We start from the raw sequence: 22760 nt of genomic DNA, 5'->3' as shown, positions 1-22760 counted from the left end.
TTCCTTCCTTCCTTCCTCCCTCCCTTCTTTCCTTCTTTTTTTGGATAGGTTCTCACTCTCTTGCCCAGGCTGCAATGCAGTGGCGTGGCATGATCCTGGGCTCAAGGGATACCCCCAACTGAGCCTTCCAAGTAGTTGGGCCCACAGAAAAGAACTTAAGGGAGGATTGTTTTGAGCACAAGAGGTCGAGGCTGCAGTGAGCCATGATCATGCCACTGTACTCCAACCTGGGTGACAGGGTAAGACCCTGTCACAAGAAAAGAAAAAGAAAATAAATACTTCCTACCATTTGAATTTGGAATGTATGAATGTATTATCTAGTCAAATGAATAGATGAATGAAAGTCTTCAGAGAGGAGTTGAAATTTGAGCCCACTGTTGAAAAAACAAGCAGAACTTTTTAATTTTGGTAGAGAGAAAAAAAGGTCTTGTTATGTTGCCCAGCCTGGTCAGGAACTCCTGGCCTCAAGGGATCCTCCCTGCTCAGCCTCCCAAAGCACTGGGATTACAGACTTGGGCCACCATGCCCAGCCAAGACTTTTTTTGTGGAGGGGGAAGAGAAATATGTAGGGAAAGGGAATTGCCCCAGGTGTAGCAGCAAGAATTACAGAACAGATTTATTTATCTTGAAAAAGGCCCAAAGTCAGGAGCTGGTAATTGACAAAGCTAGGATTTGAACCCAGGCCTGTCTGGCTTCTAGGGGCTCACTAGTAATCACTGTCCTTTTTGCAGGAATCTGGGTTCTCTAGGGTTTGGGGCAGATTGCTTTCTGCTCTAGGTCTGTAAAATGGAGAAATTGAGCTAGATGATACCTAAGGCTCTGTCCATAATTACTTGCTGCAAATCCAAGTTCTGATTCACCGCAAATTATTTGTCAGCCACCCTGGGTCTGCTGGATCGGATGAGCTTGCCAAGGGTGGGGGACTCTGCTGAGGTTTCTAGAAATTGCTAAGGAAACTCTGAGTGTCTGGAGGCTACAGGCAACTTGTGCTGAGGCCCAGGCCCCATCTCAGAGCTCTCCTCTTATGGACGTATGGCCTGCAGCCTCAAACCATTTGACCTTGCTGCCCAAGGTCATACATTACATCCCATCGGCAGAGAAGGGCCCACTTGGGAACCCTGGGAGCAATTTCCAGGCACATAAAATGGCAAATGGGCAGTCAGAGGACTCCTCCAAGAACAGCCATTCATTCCAGGGGTGATAAACTGGGGGCTGGCAGCCCACTCTGGCCCACTGGCCTACTCTGCTGGACCAGCATATGTTTATGGGAAATTTTAGACCAATTGCCAAACATTTAAAAATGATTTCCAGATTCTTATGAAAAGTCAGAAAATCTGATGGCCCTAGGTCCACTTTCTCATGACTGGCTTGTCAAAGGAAAATACAAATCTTGGCACCCCAAAATCACTAGGCCAAAAGAAAAGTCAAGCTGGGGCTGGGCACGGTGGCTCACACCTGTAATCCCAGCACTTTGGGAGGCCAAGGCGGGTGGATCACCTGACGTCAGGAGTTCAAAACCATCCTGACCAATATGGTAAAATCATGCCTCCACTAAAATACAAAAAATTAGCTGGGCGTGGTGGCGGGTGCCTGTAATCCCAGCTACTCCTGAGGCTGAGGCAGGAGAATCACTCGAACCCAGGAGATGGGGGTTACAGTGAGCCGAGATTGCGCCATTGTACTCCAGCCTGGGCAACAAGAGCGAAATTCCATGTCAAAAAAAAAAAAAAAAGATTAAAAAAAAAGAAATAAAAGTCAAGCTGGGAACTATGTCAGGCAAACCTGCTTCCCATTTTATTCCCAAATAAGATAGCTACAAAGATACAAAAAAAGCTACATACCTCCTGCACAATTTGCCAATAAGGAAATTTCTTGTGAGCCTCAGGATCTTTACCCTAAATCAGTTCTGTTGAATTTCACCTGGCAATGTAAATGATAGCTTACCTTCACAGCTGCCAAACAGAAAGTCATCACTTTGCTCACCTGAGACAAATGCATATCTGATTGCTTCCTCTGCCCTATTGTTTACGTAAAAATGAAGATTCACTGAGCCAGACTAAATTGTGGATTCAGGGAAAGGCTGATCAAGGACTCAAAAGAATGCAACTCTTTGTCCCTGTAATCTACCTGTGACCTGGAAGCCCCTGCTTCCTGTTGTCTTGCCTTTCCAGAATGAACCAAGGTACATATACACATATTGATTGATGTCTCATGTCTCCCTAAAATGTATAAAAGCAAACTGTGGGCTGGGTGCAATAGCTCACGCCTGTAATCCCAGCATTTTGGGAGGCCAAGGCAGGCAGATCACGAGGTCAAGAGATCAAGACCATCCTGGCCTACATGGTGATTCCCTGTCTCTACTAAAAATACAAAAATTATCTGGGTGTGGTGGCACACCCTGTAGTCCCAGCTACTCAGGAAGCTGAGGCAGGAGAATCGCTTGAACCCAGGAAGTGGAGGTTGCAGTGAGCCGAGATCGTGCCACTGCACTCCAGCATGGGCAGCAAGAGGGAGACTCCGTCACAAAAAAAACAAAAAAATGCTTTGGCTGTGAACCGAATCTCTGGTCAGGAAAAAAAAAAAAAAAAAAAGCAAACTGTGCCCCAACAACCTTGGGCACATATCTTCAGGGCCTCCTGAGGCTATGTCATGGCCATGTCCCTAACCTTGGCACAATTAACTTTGCAAATTGACTGAGATCTAAATCAGATACTTCTGGGTTCACAGGCTGGACTCTGGCTGCCCCTTTTTTTGTAGAGACAAGGGTCTCACTATGTTGTCCAGCGTAGTCTCAAACTCCTGGGCTCAGGGATCCTCCTGCCTGGGTCTCCTAAAGTGCTGGAACTATGGGCCTGAGCTGCTGTGTCCAGCCCGGCTGCCCTTTTGCTGTGGTGCCTTCTTCTGCCCTGTAGTTCCCACTTGTCCCACACATCTCACCAAGTTACCCTGGCCCTTAGAAACACCTGAGTTTGTCCAGGCACGGTGGCTCATGCCTGTAATCCCAGCACTTTGGGAGGCCGAGGTGGGAGGATCATGAGGTCACAAGATTGAGACCATCCTGGCCAACACGTTGAAACCTTGTCTTTACTAAAATACAAAAAATTAGCCAGGTGTGGTGGGGCATACCTGTAGTCCCAGCTACTCGGGAGGCTGAGGCAGGGGAATAGCTTGAAACTGGGAGTTGGAGGTTACAGTTAGTCAAGATCATGCCACTGCACTCCAGCCTGGTGATACAGCAAGACTCCATCTTAAAAAAAAAAAGAAAAAGAAACACCTGAGTTTGAGACCCCTGATTTAGATCAATTCCCTGGTTTTACAGATGAAGAAACTGAATCCTAGAGAGAGGAAGAGACTTAACTAGGGTCACAAAGACTGGAGACTTGCTGGGCAGGGTGGCTTATGCCTGTAATTCCTGCATTTTGGAAGGCTGAGGCAGGAGGATTGCTTGAGGCCAGGAGTTCTAGACCAACTTGGGCAATATGGTGAGACCCTCTGTCTACAAAAAAAATTAAAAATAAAAAATTCAGCCAGGTAGAGTGTCTCATGCCTGTAATCCCAGCACTTTGGGAGCATGAGGCAGGTGGATCACTTGACACCAGGAGTTTCAGACCAACCTGTCCAACATGGCAAAACCCTGTCTCTACTAAAAATACAAAAATTAGCCGGGGCCGGGCGTGGTGGCTCAAGCCTGTAATCCCAGCACTTTGGGAGGCCGAGGCGGGTGGATCACGAGGTCGAGAGATCGAGACCATCCTGGTCAACATTGTGAAACCCCGTCTCTACTAATACAAAAAAATTAGCTGGGCATGGTGGCGCGTGACTGTAATCCCAGCTACTCAGGAGGCTGAGGCAGGAGAATTGCCTGAACCCAGGAGGCGGAGGTTGCGGTGAGCCGAGATTGCGCCATTGCACTCCAGCCTGGGTAACGAGAGCGAAATTCCGTCTCAAAAAAAAAAAAAAAAAAAAAAAAAATTAGCCGGGTGTGGTGGTCCATGCCTGTAGTTCCAGCTACTCAGGAAGCTGAGGCAGGGAAATCGCTTGGGCCCAGGAGGTTGAGGCTGCAGCAAGCCGAGATCTTACCACTGCACTCTAGCCTGGGCAACAGAGTGAGACTCCATCTCAAAAAAAAACAAAAAACAATGGTTAAAGGGCACCAAAAAATAGGATGAATAAGACCTATTTGATAACATAATAGGGTGACTATAGTCAATAATAACTTAATTGTACTTTTAAAAATAACTTAGGCCGGGCGCAGTGGCTCACGCCTGTCATCCCAGCACTTTGGGAGGCCGAGGCAGGCAGATCACCTGAGGTCGGGAGTTCGAGACCAGCTTGACCAACAAGCAGCATGGAGAATCTCTGTCTCTACTAAAAATACAAAATTAGCCAGGCATGGTGGCGGTGCCTGTAATCCTAGCTACTCAGGAGGCTGAGACAGGAGAATCGCTTGAACCTGGGAGGCGGAGTTTGCAGTGAGCTGAGATCACGCCATTGCACTCCAGCCTGGGCAACAAAAGCAAAACTCCATCTCAAAAAAAAAAAAAAAAAAAAGGCCAGGCGCAGTGGCTCATGCCTGTAATCCCAGCACTTTGGAGGTGGGTGGATCACCTGAGGTCGGAAGTTCAAGACTAGCTTGACCTACATGGAGAACACCCATCTCTACTAAAAACACAAAAATTAGCTGGGTGTGGTGGCGCATGCCTGTAATCCCAGCTATTTGGGAGGCTGAGGCAGGAGATCACTTGAACCTGGGAGGCGGAGGTTGCAGCAGCTGAGATTGCATCATAGCACTCCAGCCTGGACAACAAGAGTGAAACTCCACCTCAAAAAAAAAAAAAAAAAAAAAAAAAACCAAGCAAAAAAAAAAAAAAAAACTAATGTTCCTTGTCCCCTACTAAGCAAAAAAAAAAAAAAGTCAGGTCTGCACAGGAGGGAGCTAGAGAGTCAAACTAGGAAGGAATCTCAAGGGGTTTGAGAGTGTTTTTGTGAATGTGGACGGTGGACTGCAAGCTTCTGCTTATATCTCCACCTACCCCTCACCCTAGCCCGGGCCTGAGACAGTTGACCATAAAACACTACAAATTCCTGAGCTGGAATGGATCTGAGGCTCATTTAGCTAATAATTCTTTTTTTGTTTGTTTTTTTTAAGACAGGCTCTCTATAACCCAGGCCGGAGTGCAATAGTTCAAACACAGTGCACTGCAGCCTCAACCTCCTGTGCTGAAACCATTCTCCTGGCTCAGCCTTCCGAGTAGCTGAGACCACAGGCTCATGCCTCCATGCCGGGCTAATTTAAAATTTTTTTGAGATGAAGTCTCACTCTGTCACCAGGCTGGAGTGCAGTGGCGCGATCTCAGCTTGAACCACCTCCCAGATTCAAGTGATTCTCCTGCCTCAGCCTTCCGAGTAACTGGGACTACAGGCACGTGCCACCATGCCCACCTAATTTTTATATTTTTAGTAGAGACAGGGTTTCACCATGTTGGCCAGGATGGTCTCGATCTCTTGACCTGGTGATCTGCCCGCCTGGGCCTCCCAAAGTGCTGGGATTACAGGTGTGAGCCACAACGCCTGACCTATAAAAAGTTTTTTTTGTAGACACATAGTCTTGCCATATTGCCCAGGCTGATCTTGAACTCCTGGGCTCAAGCAAGCCTCTTGTTTTAGCCTCCCAAAATGCTGGGATTAAAGTTGTAAGCCATGGCACTGGGCTATGATTCTTTTTTTTCTATTTTTGAGACAGAGTCTCACTCCATCACCCAGGCCAGAGTACAGTGGCGCAATCTCAGCTCACTGCAACCTCTGCCTCCCATGTTCAAGTGATTCTCCTGACTCAGTCTCCTGAGTAGCTGGGATTACAGGTGCGCGCCACCACAGCCAGCTAATTTTTGTGTTTTTAGTAGAGATGGGGTTTCACCATGTTGGTCAGGCTGGTCTCGAACTCCTGACTTCATGATCCGCCCACCTTAACCTCCCAAATTGCTGAGATTACAGGCATGAGGCACTGTGCCCGGCCTCTCTATTGCTTTAGAAATGACAAAAGTAACAATTTACATTGTAAAAATAAAATAAAATACTATATGAGTATTTTTTTTTCTTTGACAGAGTTTCACTCTTGTTGCCAGACTGGAGTGCAATGACACGATCTTGGCTTACTTCAACCTCCACCTCCTAGGTTTTGTTTTTTTTTTAATTACCTCCCAGGTTTAAGCAATTCTCCTGCCTCAGCTAAGTGAGTAGCTGGGATTACAGGCATCTGCCACCATGCCTCGCTAATTTTTGTATCTTTAGTAGAAAATGTTGTATCTTTAGGATTTCACTATGTTGGTCAGATGACCTCGGGTGATCCACCCACCTCGGCCTCCAGAAGTGCTGGGATTTTAGGCATGAGCCATCTCGACCCACCTCTTTATTGCTTTTCTTTTTTTTTTTAAGCACAAAACTTCAAGGAAATCATTTTTTTATCTATTGCTTTTCAAATGACAAAAGTAACCATTTGCGTTGTAAAAATAAAATAAGCACTATATAAATCTTTAAGGTAAAAAGTGAAAGTGCCCCACAAACATACTTACCTACAGTCCCCGTGTTAATCTGCAACATATTCATAATATACTGATTCATTTTTTTTTTAGTTTAAATGCATTTTATTTTTAGAGAAACTACATGACATGTTTTTCTTAAAAATAATGCCTCCACTCCAAATAAATCACGGTCAAAATAAATGAAGACCTCAAGATGACATCAGTCCCATTTGTCTTAAGTCCTGGTGTGTGGATGACAAGCAGAAGCCAGTTATGATGACAGGTGATAGATCCAAAGTAATTGCCAAATTTGTTAACATTGTTCCATTTCTAAACCATCCTTAAAGAAAATCATATATGGGGTCACACCATCCTCACGGTAGTCCAATAGAGCAACCATGCCATCTGGATTCATGTTTTCACCAATAAAGAACTGGTAGTTTTTGAAATTAGCAAGGATGTGCTTGATTTGTTCTGCAGCCCCTGTCATAAAAGGTTTTACTCTTTCTGGTCTCTGTTCTTCAAGTTTGCCTTTGATTGATTTCATGTAATCTTTGATGTACTTCTTGTAGGCTTTATTTGTGAAACTTGTTTCCTGCAGGTGATGGTTCATGACAATATCGACACCAGTGATTACTGTGCTTTCTGGTACCTTCACCCTCGGGGCCTTCAGCGGAGGCCTTTCCACCAATGAGCGAGTCATCAATGTTACATTCTGTCCTACCGACCATCTTCCCCTCCACCTCCAGGCATAGTCCATCCGCGATCTCCGGGATCTTGTAGATGTCAGAGAACATCTCATCGTGGCTGATGAGATCCCGGTAGATAATCATGATGGCGGCTGACGGGAGAGGACGGCGGCGCTAGCTTAGCAGGAGCCCGGAGCGAGCGCTGTGCAGCCTGAGCGGCGCTAGCGGGGAGCAGGGAGCGGGCGGAAAAAGCTATACTGATTCATTTAAGAAGCAGGAGAGGCCAGGTGTGATGGCTGGTGCCTCTAATCCGAGCTACTTACTTGGCTGACGCAGGAGAATTGTTCTTAACCCACAAGTTCAAGGCTACAATGAGTCATCAGTGCACTCTAGCCTGGGTTATAAAGTGAGACACTCATCTCTTAAAAAAAAAAAAAAAAAAAAAAAAGTATATCTTCATTAGTAGCATTTTTTTTTATTTCTTTCTTTTTTTTTTTTTAATAGAGACAGGGTCTCGCTATGTTGCCCAGGCTGGAGTGCAGTGGCTATTCACAGGCCCGATCCCACAACTGATCAGCACGGGAGTTTTGACCTGCTCCGTTTCCGACCTGGGCCGGTTCACCCCTCCTTAGGCAACCTGGTGGTCCCCCGCTCCCGGGAGGTCACCATATCGATGCCAAACTTAGTGCGGACGGACACCTGATCGGCATAGCGCACTATAACCCAGAACTCCTGGGCTCAAGCGATCCTCCCACCTCAGCCTCCCGAGTAGCTGGGACTACAGGCACGCACCACCGCGCCCGGCCATTAGTAGTATTTTTAACAACTATGCACTGAAACAGAAAAAAAAAAAAAAGTCTGAATGAAAATATACCAACATTTGGCTGGGCGTGGTGGCACTTTGGGAGGCAAAGGTGGGTGGATCACCTGAGCTAAGGAGCTGGAAACCAGCCTGGGCAACATGGTGAAACCCTGTCTCTTATCAAAAATACAAAAATTGGCTGGGCGCAGTGGCTCACGCCTGTAATCCCAGCAGTCTGGGAGGCTGAGGCGAGCGGATGACGAGGTCAGGAGATCGAGACCATCCTGACCAACATGGTGAAACCCCGTCTCTACTAAAAAATACAAAAATTAGCTGGGAGTGGTGGTGTGCCTGCAGTCCCAGCTACTCAGGAGGCTGAGGCAGGAGAATTGCCTGAACCCGGGAGGCGGAGGTTGCAGTGAGCCGAGATCGCGCCATTGCACTCCAGCCTGGCGCCTGGCAGAATGGAGATTCTTTCTCAAAAACAGAGCGAGACTCTTTCTCAAAAAAAAAAAAAAAAAAAAAAAAAAAATTAACAGGGCATGGTAGTACACACCTGTAGTACCAGCTACTCGGGAGGCTGAGGGGGAAGAATTGCTCGAGCCCCAGAGGCGGAGAATGCAGTGAGCTGAGATTACACTATTGCACTCCAGCCTGGGTGGCACAGCAACACCCTATCTCAAAAAATAATAATAATAAAAATAAAAATAGCCAGGCGCGGTGGCTCACGCCTGTAATCCCAGCACTTTGGGAGGCCGAGGTGGGTGAATCACCTGAGGTCAGGAGTTCGACACCAGCCTGGCCAACATGGTGATACCTCATCTCTACTAAAAATACAAAAATTAACTGGGCATGGTGGCATGGGCCTGTAGTCCCAGCTACTTGGGAGGCTGAGGCAGGAGAATTGCTTGAACCTTTGAAGCAGAGGTTGCAGGGAGCCAAGACTGTGTCACTGCACTCCAGCCTGGGTGAAAGAGAGAGACTCTGTCTCGAAAGATAAGAAACAAAAAAATAGGGCTGGGCGCGGTGGCTCACGCTTGTAATCCCAGCACTTTGGGAGGCCGAGGCGGGCGGATCACGAGGTCAAGAGATCGAGACCATCCTGGTCAACATGGTGAAACCCTGTCTCTACTAAAAATACAAAAAATTAGCTGGGCATGGTGGCGCGTGCCTGTAATCCCAGCTACTAAGGAGGCTGCGGCAGGAGAATTGCCTGAACCAGGGAGGCGGAGGTTGCGGTGAGCCGAGATCTCACCATTGCACTCCAGCCTGGGTAACAAGAGCGAAACTCCGTCTCAAAAAAAAAAGAAACAAAAAAATTTAAAAAAATAATAAAATAGGCTGGGCGCAGTGGCTCACGCCTGTAATCCTAGCACTTTGGGAGGCCGAGGTGGGCGGATCACCTGAGGTTAGGAGTTCAAGTCCAGCCTGACCATCATGGTGAAACCCCATCTTCAAAAATAATAATAATAATAATAATAAATAAAATAAAGTAAAATAAAAAATGTGTGGCACCTACTCTTATGCTCTGTCACTTGCTCCTGTTTTCACCATGTGACTTGCCTGATCCCCCTTTGTCTTCTGCCATGATTGAAAGCTCCCTGAGACTTCACCAGAAACTGAGCAGATGCCAGCACCATAATTCTATAGAGCCTGAATAAATGTGAGTCAATTAAATGTCTATTCTTTTTTCTTTATATTTTTTTGAGATGGAGTCTTGCTCTGTTGCCCAGGCTGAGTGCAGTGGTGTGACCTCAGCTCACTGCAGCCTCCACCTCCCAGGTTCAAGCAATTCTTCTGCCTCAGCCTCCCGAGTAGCTGGGAATACAGGTGTATGCCACCACGCCCAGCTAATTTTTGTATTTTTAGTAGAGACAAGTTTTCACCATGTTTGCCAGACTGGTCTCGAACTCCTGACCTCGTGATCCATCGCCTCAGCCTCCCAAAGTGCTGGGATTACAGGTGTAAGCCACCACGCCCAGCATCTTTTTTCTTTGAGAGGAAATTTCTCTTGTCACACAGGCTGGAGTGCAATGGTGTGATTCCAGCTCACTGCAACCTCTGTCTCCTGGGTTCAAGTGATTTTCTTCCCTCAGCCTCTGGAGTGGCTGGGATTACAGGCACATACCACCATGACCAGTTAACTTTTGTATTTTTAGTAGAGATGGGGTTTTACCATGTTGCTCAGGCTAGTCTCGAACTCCTGATCTCAGGTGATCTGCGCACCTCAGCCTCTCAAAGTGCTGGGATTACAGACATGAGCCACCATGCCCAGCCTAAACCTTTTTCTTTATAAATTACCCAGTCTCAGGTATTTCTTTGTAGCAAGGCAAGAACAACCTAATACAGTTACCCTTGCCCATGTCTTGTAGTCTCTCCATTCAGGTCACTTCAGTCAACAATCTTGAAATATATCAAGCACCTACAGGCTTTGTGTCCTGTGCTGAGGGCTGGAGAACAGAAGGGACCTAGGGACCACTCTGTCTTCTCACAGTCTGATTGTACTGACACAAAGTGCTCAAAGGAAACTGGTTGCTGAACCAAATGTCACCTAGGAATCTCACCTAAAAAGCTTAACTCACACAACACCATAAACTTTCTTTTTTTTTTTTTTGAGATGGAGTCTCACTCTGTCACTCAGGTTGGAGTGCAGTGGCGCGATCTCAGCTCACGACAACCTCTGCCTCCCACCTCCTGGGTTCAAGTGATTCTCGTGCCTCAGCCTCAAGAGGCTGGTCTCGAACTCTTGACCTCAAGTGATCCGCCCACCTTGGCATCCCAAAGTGCTGGGATTACAGGCATGAGTCACCATGCTCAGCCAAGCACCATAACCTTTGTTCATTGCTAGCAATCCTTACAACTGACGGTTTAGCTGGTTTCCAGTTTTCATTATTAAAAACAGTGCTCTGGCAAATCTACATCTTGGAGCACAGCTGTACTTATCTCATCAGATTTCTACAAATGAAATGACTGTGTTAAAGGGTAAGCATATTTTCAAGGTTTTACAACATATATTCAAATCACTGTCTAGGAAGTTGTACGAATGGCTGGGCACGGTGGCTTACACTGTAATCCCAATACTTTGGGAGGCCAAGGTGGGCAAATCACGAGGTCAAGAGTTCAAGACCAGCCTGACCAATATGGTGAAACCCTGTCTTTATTAAAGATACAAAAATTAGCCAGGCATGGTAGTGTAAGCCTGGAGTCTCACCTACTCAGAAGGCTGAGGCAGAAGAATCACTTAAACCCAGGAGGTGGAGGTTGCAGTGAGCTGAGATCGAGCCATTGCATTCCAGCCTGGGTAACACATTGAGATTCCGTCTCAAAAAAAGAAAAAAGAAAAAAGAAAACTACTAATTCAGCCTTCCAGCAGCAGTGTATGAAAACACTAGGTCCTTCCCATGTTAGGTTAGCTTTAATGGTGGTTAGTGAAATATCTGACAATTTAGAGCCAAAAATCATTTTTTCATTTATTCATTCAACAAGTGTTTATGAGTGTCTTCTGTGTGCCATGCATCGTGCTGGGCAATGGAGATGCTGTGGGGACAAAATATTTAGGGTCCCTGCCATCAGAGCCTCTGTCTAGTGGAAAAGAAAACAATTTAAGAGGTAACTATTGGCTGGGCACAGTGACTCACGCCTGTAATCTCAGCACTTTGAGAGGCTGAGTTAGGCGGATCACTTGAGGTAAGGAGTTCAATACCAACATTGTGAAACCCCATCTCTACTAAAAATACAAAAATTAGTTGGCATGGTGGCACATGCCTGTAATCCCAGCTACTTGGGAGGCTGAGGCATGAGAATCGCTCAAACCCAGGAGGCAGAGGTCACAGTGAGCCAAGATTGCACCATTGCACTTTAGCCTGGGTAACAGTGAGATTCCATTTAAAAAAAAAAGAGATAACTATTACCTCAAGGAATATAGCAACGTTAAGAACAGCCTAATATAGTCATCGTTGCTCAGCTCTTGCAGGCTCTCCATTCAGGTCATGTCAGTTAAACAAACATGAAATGTGCTGAGTACCTACAGTGTGGGGGTCTTTGTCCCGTGCCAAGGGCTGGAGAGCAGGAGTGACTTTGGGATCACCTCACCACAATGGTCAGGCTGGCCTCAAACTCCCGACCTCAGGTGATCTGCCCGCCTTGGCCTCCCAAAGTGCTAGGATTATAGGCATGAGACACCGTGCCTAGTCTCAAAATGTTTAATTAATCTTTAAAGATTCTTCTTTTTTTTTTTTTTTTGAGACAGAGTTTCGCTCTTGTTACCCAGGCTGGAGTGCAATGGCGCGGTGCGATCTCGACTCACCGCAACCTCCGCCTCCTGGGTTCAGGCAATTCTCCTGCCTCAGCCTCCTGAGTAGCTGGGATTACAGGCACGGGCCATCATGCCCAGCTAATTTTTTGTATTTTTAGTAGAGATGGGGTTTCACCATGTTGACCAGGATGGTCTCGATCTCTTGACCTCGTGATCTACCCGCCTCGGCCTCCCAAAGTGCTGGGATTACAGGCATGAGCCACCGCGCCCGGCCCGACTGCCTTTTTTTTAACTGAGCAATTCTCCTGCCTCAGCCTCCTGAGTAGATGAGATTACAGGCGTGTGCCACCACACCCGGCTAATTTTTGTATTTTTAGCAGAGATGGGGTTTCACCATGTTGGTCAGGCTTCTCTCAAACTCCTGACCCGGTGATTCGCCCTCCTTGGCCTCCCAAAGTGCTGGGATTACAGGTGTGAGCCACCTCACTTGGTCTTCTTTGAAGGATTTTAAACACTTAATGCGAAAGAAACCAGGAAAAGAACAAACATGGGTGAGCTACAAAGCAGAACAAAGTCTTATACAGTCCTTATCATTATGATTACTGTTCTTTTGCAAATGTGCTTCTGATCACAGCCTGGGCTCTTTATGTCTGATTGTACGAATTTTTTTTTTTTTCCTAAGAGATGGAGGTCTCGCTCTGTTGCCCAGGCTGGCAGGATCATAGCTCACTGCAGTGTCAAAATCCTACTCTCAAGTGATCCTCCTGCCTTGGCCTCCCAAGTAGGGATTACAGGTTGAGCTGCCATGCTGGCTGCAGGCAAATTTCTAATCTTGCTGGACTCCAGTCTTTCAGTCTATAAAGTGGGAATAATAGAATTTGCTTATAGGAATTTGGTGAAATGTGTAGTTCCGGCCTTAGCTGAAGACCTCTGCCTTTCTCTGCAGTAGGTTCATAAATCAGATCAGAGCAGACAATTGGTGTCTTTTAAAAACGGTATTTATCAGGGTCTTCTAACTATATAGGGTGTGAGGCAGAAATTCATATTTATTGAGTATTGGCCAGGCGCAGTGGCTCATGCCTGTAATCGCAACATTTTGGGAGGTGAGGCATGTGGATCACTTGAGATTGTGAGTTTGAGACCTGCCTAGTTAACATGGTGAAACCCTGTCTCTAGCTAAAAATAAAAAAATTAGCTGGGAGCGGTGCCTTGCGCCTGTAATCCCAGCTACGTGGGAGGCTGAGGTATAAGAATTGCTTGAACCTGGGAGGTGGAGATTGCAGTAAGCCGAGATGACACCACTGCACTCCAGCGTGGGCAACAGAGCAAGGCTCTGTCTCAAAAAAAAAAAAAAAAATTATTGAGTATTTAGGTGCCAAGTAAGGCACACTGGATCTTGTTCATAGTTAACTCGTGGAAACAGTTCAGCACGCACATTCTCTCAATTTTTCAGGGAGTAATTGTACTAAAGGAATCGTTTCATGGTCTCTAAGTCGAAATGTCTGACCACCAAGTCTCCATAGTGCGCCTCTGCCAGGAAGATCTTAAGGCACTTCTGGATATTCTTTCTCTGTAATGTGTAGCTGATTTTTTTCAGTTAGACAGTTGCCTTTCATGTGTATGTGTGTGTGTGACCATGTTTCCCGGCCCCATGTCACCAGTGATACCTTGACTCTCTCTCCTTCAGGTAATCTGGCATACACACAAAAAATCCTGGGCCAGCTGTGGTGGCTCATGCCTGTAATCCCTGCACTTTGGGAGGCCAAGGCAGGCGGATTATTTGAGGTCAGGAGTTTGAGACCAGCCTGGTCAACATGGTGAAACACCATCTCTGCTAAAAATACAAAAATTAGCCAGGTGTGGTGGCACATGTCTGTAATCCCAGCTATTTGGGAGGCTGAGGCAGGAGAATTGCTTGAACTCAGGAGGCGGAGGTTGCAGTGAGCTGAGATCGAGCCATTGTGTGAGCTGAGATCGAGCCATTGCACTCCAGCCTGGGGAACAAGAGCAAAACTCCAACTGAATAAAAAAGAAAAAAGAGGCCGGGCGCGGTGGCTCACGCCTGTAATCCCAGCACTTTGGGAGGCCGAGGAGGGTGGATCACGAGGTCAAGAGATGGAGACCATCCTGGTCAACATGGTGAAACCCCGTCTCTACTAAAAATACAAAAAATTAGCTGGGCATGGTGGCGCGTGCCTGTAATCCCAGCTACTCAAGAGGCTGAGGCAGGAGAATTGCCTGAACCCAGGAGGCGGAGGTCGCGGTGAGCCGAGATCACGCCACTGCACTCCAGCCTGGATAACAAGAGCGAAACTCTGTCTCAAAAAGAAAAAGAAAGAAATCCTCCCAGGTTAAAGTATAGAAATACAAACTTACATTTACTTTCATTTTTGGGCCTCATAAATGAAAAGAAAGAGTGTTAAAGTCTCTGCTACTGACCCAGAGGCAGGAAACATGGCCGATGATAACCTGTGGTCCACTGGGTCCCTGTCGGGCCCTGAAGACCACAGAACAGAAGGGCTGAGATAAACCAGGCAGAGGCAGGAGGCAGGAACTGCTGAGCCTCTGCCTCCTGAAAGATCCTTGTGTAGGTCAAGGAGCCAGGCCTCCGTGTCAGTTAGAGGATTTGCCTGCTCCTCCTAGTCATGAAGGAATCCCAATTATTGAGAAAGAAAAGAGGTCCACGGTGCAGGGGAAAGAACCTGGCTATTGGAATCAGGGAGATCTGCGCTTAATTTGGACTGCACCCTTCACAAATGCAGGCTTGCATGAATCCCCTAACTTTCCAGTTAGCTCACCTATAAAAAGTGGGCAATGGCTGGGCATAGTGGCTTATGTCTGTAATTCTAGCCCTGTGGGAGGCTGAGGCATGAGGATTGCCTGAGGCCAGGAGTTTGAAACCAGCCTGGGCAATACAGTGAGACCCCATCTCTACAAACATTTTTAAAAATGATCTGGGCATGGTGGCATATGCCTGGAGTCCCAGCTACTCCGGAGGTTGAGGCCAGAGGATCACTCGAGCCTAAGGCTTTCCAGACTGCAGTGAGGTATGATGGTGACAGTACATGCCAGCCCAGGTGACAGAGTAAGACCCTGTCTCTGAAAAAACAAAAGAGAGGGGCAATGATCCTGCCCTCAGAGGAAGGCTGTGGGGGTTAAATGAACTCCTGGCACTGTTCACCCAAAGCCAAACTATCACCAAGGGCAGACCTGGAACTTGAACTTGTGTCTGTCTGGCTCCAAACTCTGAACTTTGTTCTGCTTGAAGCATCAAGATTGTTCAAGGAATGGTCTTGTTGCTATTGCTATTAAGAAGCCAAACAGCACGGCACTGAAGAGAGTGAAGGAAGTGGGTTGGCTTCACATGCCTTCTAAGCAAGCCTGATAAAGGCTAAAGGCGAGTGGGGCAGAAACTAGGGCACCTCATTCCTGTGTTTCCCTCCATCATCTCCTCCTATCAGGTCCTCAATAAAGCTTGGCAGCCTGGATTTGTGCTGAAAGCCCCTGGAGCAGGTAGAGGTCCCCACACAGCCCTGCTATTCAGCATGGTTTGGGCCTTCCTCTCCCTTCCCCATCTGCTCATTTCTCAGTTTCCACACCAATAAAATGGGAATCATCAGAGTAAGTGCCTCATAGGGTCATTATGAGGATTCCAGAGGGTAAACCAAGGAGTACTCTCAGCACCATGGCTGGCACGGTTAGTGCTTAACAAATTTGTTATTATTAATGCCCTGTCTCTGCCCTTGGGGAACTTAAAAATGTGTTGTGAAAAAAATGCTTTTTTGCCAGACATAGTGGCTCAAGCACTTTGGGAGGCCGAGGCAGGAGCATCACTTGAGGTCAGGAGTTCGAGACCAGCCTGACCAACATAGTGAAACCCTGTCTCTAGTAAAAATACAAAATTAGCTGGGCTCGGCAGCGTATGCCTGTAGTCCCAGCTACTTGGGAGGCTGAGAGAGGAGGATTGCTTTATCCTAGGAGGCTTTGCAGTATGCCAAGATCACTCCACTGCACTCCAGCCTGGGCAACAAGAGCAAAACTCCGTCTCAAAAACAAACAAAAGAGAGAGATCCAAGATGGCCGATTACTAGCAGCTCAGGATTGTAGCTCCCAGTGAAAGCGCAGAGAACAAGAGGACGCCACACTTTCAGACAAATTTTTGCTGCTCATGGACCAGGAGATTCCCAGCGGAGGAGCCCCACGGGTCGCCAGCGCGACTCTTATGGCTGGCGCGGCGGTTCTCAGTGCAGAGTAAACGGGACTGGGTCCCCTTTCGGTCGAGGTTTGGAGCTCCGGGAAGGCAGAGTCACCCATTCAGCTGATTGAAAACAGGACTCAAGAGGGAAGCCAGACTGGAGATTCCCAGGCAGAAAAGCACCATGAATCTTAATGCCACTGTTTTGGCCGGGGCAGTGGATTGCTCAGATTCCGGCACTGGGAATCAACAAGTTGGACGTCCACTCAGAGACCTAATTTGAAAGTCAGTAATTACAAAGACGACAGGTGGATAAATTTACAATGACGGGAAGAAACCAGCATAAAAAGGCTGAGAATAGCCAAAATCAGAATGCCTCTCCTTCTACAGGGGATCACAGTTCCTCATCAACAGGGGAACAAGGCCTGATGGAGAACGAGTGCATTCCATTAACAGAATTAGGCTTCAGAAGGTGGATAATAAGAAACTTCTCTGAGTTAAAAGAACATGTTCTAGCCCAACGTAAAGAAACTAAGAACCTTGAAAAAAGGTTTGACGAAATCCTAATGAGAATAGACAATTTAGAGAGGAATATAAGTGAATTAATGGAACTGAAGAATACGAGACCGCCGTGAAGTATGCACAGGTTTTAACAGTCGAATTGATCAAGCAGAAGAAAGGATATCAGAGGTCAAAGACCAACTTAATGAAATGAAATGAGAAGACAAGATTATAGAAGAAAGTAAAAAGGAATGAGCAAAGTCTCCAAGAAATATGGGACTATGTGAAAAGACCTAATTTATGATTGATAGGTGTACCTGAATGTCATGAAGAGAATGAATCCAAGCTGGAAAATATTCTTCAGGATATTATTCAGGAAAACTTTCCTAACCTAGTAAGGCAGGACAATACTCAACTCCAGGTAATACAGAGAACACCACAAAGATATTCCTCAAGTAGAGCAACCCCAAGACACATAATCATTAGATTCACCAGGGTTGAAATAAAGGAGAAAATTCTAAGGGCAGCTAGAGAGAAAGGTCAGGTTACCCATAAAGGGAAGCCTATCAGACTCACAGCAGATCTCTCAGCAGAAACCCTACAAACTAGACGAGAGTGGGGGTCAATATTCAATACCCTCAAAGAAAAGAATTTTCAACCCAGAATCTCATATCCAGCCAAACTAAGCTTCATAAATGAAGGAAAAATAAAATTTTTCACGAACAAGCAAGCACTTAGAGATTTCATCACCACCAGGCCTGCTTTACAAGAGCTTCTGAAAGAAGCACTACACACAGAAAGGAACAACCACTATCAGTCATCCCAAAAATTTACCAAAAGGTAAAGAGTATCTCCATAATGAAGAATCTATATCAACTAATGGGCAAAATAGCCAGCTAGCATTAAATGACAATATTAAACTCACAAATATCAATATTAATCCTAAATTTAAATGGATTAAATGCCCCGATCAAAGACACAGACAGGCAAATTGAATAAGAAGTCAAAACCCATTGGTACGCTGTATCCAGATCCATCTCATAAGCAAGGACACACAAAGACTCAAAGGATTGGAGGAAGACTCACCAATCAAATGGAGAGCAAAAAAAACAAGAACAGGAGTTGTAACTTTTGTCTCTGACAAAATAGACTTTAATAGTAACAAAGACTAAAAGAAACAAAGAAGGACATTACATAATGATAAAAGGATCAACGCAACAGGAGTCAATGATCATAAATATATAAGCACCCAATATAGGAGCACCCAGATACATAAGACAAGTTCTTAATGACTTATAAAATGAGACTTGGACTCCCACACAATAATAGCGGGAGACTTTGACACCACATTGTTAATATTCGACGGATCAACGAGATAGAAAATTAACAGGGACATCTATGATTAGAACTCAGACCTGGAACAAGTAAACTCAGTGAATATTTATAGAATTCTCCACCCCAGGTCCACAGAACATACATTTTTCTCAGTATCACATTACACCTATTTTGAAAGTGACCACATAATTGGAAGTAAATCACTCTTCGGCATTTGCACAGCATTTCACAGACTTATATGAAATACTGGTTGGCTGTTTGTTTGTTATTTTCTTCCCTTATTCCTTCCTGTCTCCGCTGTTATGCACAATTATTGGCATAAAAGAGGTTTTTAATACCTATTTGTAGACTGCATTCCAGCCTGGGCAATAGAGCAAGACTCCTGTTCTCTCTTCCCCTTTTTCTTTCTCTTTTTTCTTTCTTTTTTTTTTTTTTTTTTTGAGACGGAGTTTCGCTCTTGTTATCCAGGCTGGAGTGCAATGGCGCGATCTCGGCTCACCGCAACCTCCGCCTCCTGGGTTCAGGCAATTCTCCTGCCTCAGTCTCCTGAGTAGCTGGGATTACAGGCATGCGCCACCATGTCCAACTAATTTTTTGTATTTTTAGTAGAGATGGGGTTTCACCATGTTGGCCAGGATGGTCTCGATCTCTTGACCTCGTGATCCACCCGCCTCGGCCTCCCAAAGTGCTGGGATTACAGGCGTGAGCCACTGTGCCTGGTGCTCTCTTTTTTCTTTCAAAAAAACAAAAACAAAAACAAAAACAAAAAAACCCAAAAAACCCAAAAGTTTGGAATGTGGATTTGCTGCTTGGATCATTCTGATAATGGTAGAATGAAACAGAACAGCTCTGTGACCCCTGGAAACTCTCATGTGTAAAAAAAAAAAAACCACAAAAAAAACAAACAAAAACAAAAACCAACAAAACTTTTTAATGAGACAATTTTATAAAGCATTATGTAAAATAAGACCCAATTAAAAAAAAAAACAACACAAAAATATACATATGTAGAAAGAGAAAAAGGCCAGAAGGAAATGTTGGCAGCGCTTAACTCTCAGTGGTGAAATTATAGATCTTTATTTTTCTTCTTTGTGCTTTCGTGTATTTCCTACATTTTCCACAATGCACATATCACATTTACAAGCAGGGAAAAGCAATAACAACAAAAAATGCAATGTAAATGCTGAGAGGAGCTATCACCTGCTTCTGGGCTCTTTGGTGGGGGATGGTCCAGGGGAGTGGATTTGAGCACAGCCTGAAAGGTTGGCAGAATGTGAATTGGGGAGGCGAGCCAGGTGAAGTCTTTTTTGTTTCTTGGTTTTTGTCTGTCTCTTCTAGACTACGGGTTCCTTGAGGGCAGTATCTGTGGTCTGGCTTGTTCACTGCTGTATCCCTAACATCTTACAAAACAAAAGCCTGGTGCTTAGTAGGTGCTCAATAAATACAAATCTAGTGAATGAATATATGACCTTGACAGCTCAGCTTAGCCTAGGAGACAAGGATGTTCTCAGTTCGCTGTCCAGCTGGTCTGCTGCCAAAACTGAGGTGCATGGTTTCCATGGCAACAGAATAGGGCCTGACAGGCCAGCAGCAGAAGGCAGATGCAGGGATTGCAAACTCTGCATGTTTTCAAGGTGTGGCCTAGAAATCAGGAACATGGCGGTGGGTTCTTTCAACAGATATTGAGGGAGAAAGAGCTTCATAAATACAGCTAACTCAGTTGTTCAACAGGCAGTTTTGTCAAATCAATCAATGAAAACTCGGGCAAGTAGTCGAGGTCTTTAAAGGTGACGTGGGAGGCTCTTAGTGTTTGAAAGGCTAGCAACTCGGAAAGTTTGGTTTTAGTCTGGACCCTAAGGGTGTGACCTTGGGTAAGTTACTTAACCTCTCTGGGCTTTAGCACGCGCATTCATAAAATGGGAGTTTCGACCAGCACTGAAATATTTATAAAAAGATGTGTGGTAGTAATGTAAAATGGTGCAGTCACTGTGGAAAAGAGTATGGTGGTTCCTCAGTAAGTTATACACAGAACTATCATATAACCCAGCAATTCCACTCCTAGGTATACACTCGAGAACTGAAAATAGGCATTCAAATAAATACCTGTGCACAAATGTTCATAGTTGCACTATCCCATAATAATCAAAAGGCCATCAATGGATGAATGGATAAAGGTAGTATATCCATACAATGGAGTATCATTCAGCCAGCCATAAAAAGGAACGAAGTACGTATACATGCTACAACATCAATGAACCTTGAAAACATTAAGAAGCCGTACCTAAAAGATCATGTATAGTATTGTATAATTCCATCTAAATAAAATATGCAGGCCAGGTGTGGTGGCTCGCACCTGTAATCCCAGCACTTTGGGAGGCTGAGGTGAGCGAATCACCTGAGGTCAGGTGTTTGAGACCAGCCTGGCCAACATGGCAAAACCCCGTCTCTACTAAAAATACAAAAATTTTTATGGGTGTGATGGTGCATGCCTGTAATCCCAGCTACTTGGGAGACTAAGGCAGGAGACTCGCTTGAACCCAGGAGGTGGAGGTTGCAGTGAGCCGAGATCGTGCCACTGCATTCCAGCCTGGGTGACAAAGAGAGACTTCATCGCAATAAATAAATAAATAATCCAGAATAGGTAACTCCATAGAGGCAGAATGCAGATCGGTGGTTGCCATGGGATGGAGGGAGAAGGGAATGGAAAGTGACTTTTTAATGTGTATGGGGTTTTCTTTTGGGATGATAAAATTGTTTTGCAACTCGACAGAGTTGGTGGTTGCAGAACATTGTAAATGTACTAAGTGCTAGTGAATTACACACTTTAAAATTGTTACTTTTATGTCATGTGAATGTTACCTCAAAGAACAAAAACCATATTCTGCAAGCATGCTTTGAAGCCTGAAGTTACATAATGGGAGATGGGCAAGACAGGGCGTAATGGATGAAGTGGAGAGGTTATTCCCACCCCCACAATAACACTGCCAAGGCGACATTTGGAAAATATCTCCCAGGTGGGGTCAGAATGGCATCTGGACTGTCTCTGGCCACTTCCCCAAGGTGGGATCCTGGGTCACTCTGGCTCCTTGAGCCTCAGGCTTTCTATCTGCAAAATAGGGCTGATGCATGTTCTGTCTTCCTCAGAGCACCATGGATGAGGGTCCTGAGAGCACACCATGAACCATCTTCACAGGGTGAAGCCGCTGAAATGGGGTCAGTCACGGCACCCTGTTTTCTAAGCATGGCAGGTAGAGAGCCAGTTCCTGGTTCAAGTGGAGCCATGGACGGGTGACAGGTTTCAGAAGCCAACTGGTGAGAAGGGGCAGTTAACCAGTTTGAATCCTGGCTCCATCACTATCTGTGTGGCCTTGGGCAGGTCACTCACCTTCCCCAGTTCCAACGGTAGAATGGGAATATCTATACCTACCATGGAGAGACGATGTGTATACGTATACAATGGACACTCAATAATCAACCCCCTTTCTCTTTCGTTGTGGATGTTCCCAGCGGCTCTCCAGAAAATAAAATGTGCCAGTTCCCAAAATCTGCTCAAGAAAGCTGTGGCTCAGAGGGAGGCACTAGCCCAAGGTGACAGTGAGTTTGGGCTTAGAACACAGATCTCCTGGCTTCAGGTTCAGGGAACTTAAGTCTCTAAGGCTCACTCATTATCTCCAACAGGCGTTTGGCATATACTATGCCCTAGAGCATAGGTGTGCAAGACAGGTGCTGTTGTCCCTGTGTACAGATTAAGAAACAGTTTAAATGAATCTCAGGGAAGCCAAGTGACTAAGCACCAGGACACAAAACCAGAACGAAGGGGTCTCGAATTTGAACTCGGATCATCAGCCAGGGCAACGCCCGGAAGCCCCCGGGCGCGCGTGGCTGGGCGCGAGCTCCGCGCGCAGCGGTGGGAATTCCGAGCGGAGTTGGAAGCCGGGCCCGTTTATTTGCATGCTAATACCCAGAATGCTTTTCCCCCGCACACCACTTCTCTTAATGGAAGCGCTCAGTTTGGAACCGTGGAAAGTTTGGAACACATACTTCGCTCCCTCTTTGCAACTGTGGGAACTTCCCGCCCGCACACGCGGCGCCTGAAGCCTGGGGCTCCGCGCCAGGCGGCCCAGCGGCGGCCGCCAGCGCTTCCCCGGCAGGCAAACCTTGGAGTCCAACTCTAGCGCGGTAGCATCCCCGGGCGGGCCGGGGACAAAGCACTGAGGCCTGGCGGCAGAGCCCATGGCCAGAGCACCCAGCGTCTCACAGGGCTGCGGGAGCAGGGGATGTTCCAAGCTTGGAGAGGCCCGCGGGTGTCCCCGACTCCTCCGGCACCCCCACTTCCCTGAGGACTCCTGGGGCTCCCTGCCCCGTCCATCGCCCTCATATTGCCTCCCGGAGCCGGTGACTTCACGCTCCCCAGGGACAAAGCTCGTCGTGCTGTGGTTTGGGGGAGAAGCTGGACGCTGGC

The 22760-nt window shown here is 46.3% G+C and overlaps 1 pseudogene; it reads right to left on the bottom strand.

Annotated features, from left to right (window-relative positions):
* Positions 1-6656: 6656 nt before the first annotated feature.
* On the bottom strand, positions 6657-7416 carry LOC105730263 (translationally-controlled tumor protein-like; annotated as a pseudogene).
* Between the last annotated feature and the right edge of the window lie 15344 nt (positions 7417-22760).

The sequence above is a fragment of the Aotus nancymaae genome, unplaced genomic scaffold (assembly GCF_030222135.1).
Source record: "Aotus nancymaae isolate 86718 unplaced genomic scaffold, 86718_ANA_hifiasm-v0.15.2.pri h1tg000076l, whole genome shotgun sequence".
Lineage (NCBI taxonomy): Eukaryota > Metazoa > Chordata > Mammalia > Primates > Aotidae > Aotus > Aotus nancymaae.
This window is presented reverse-complemented; position numbering and strand designations above follow the sequence as displayed.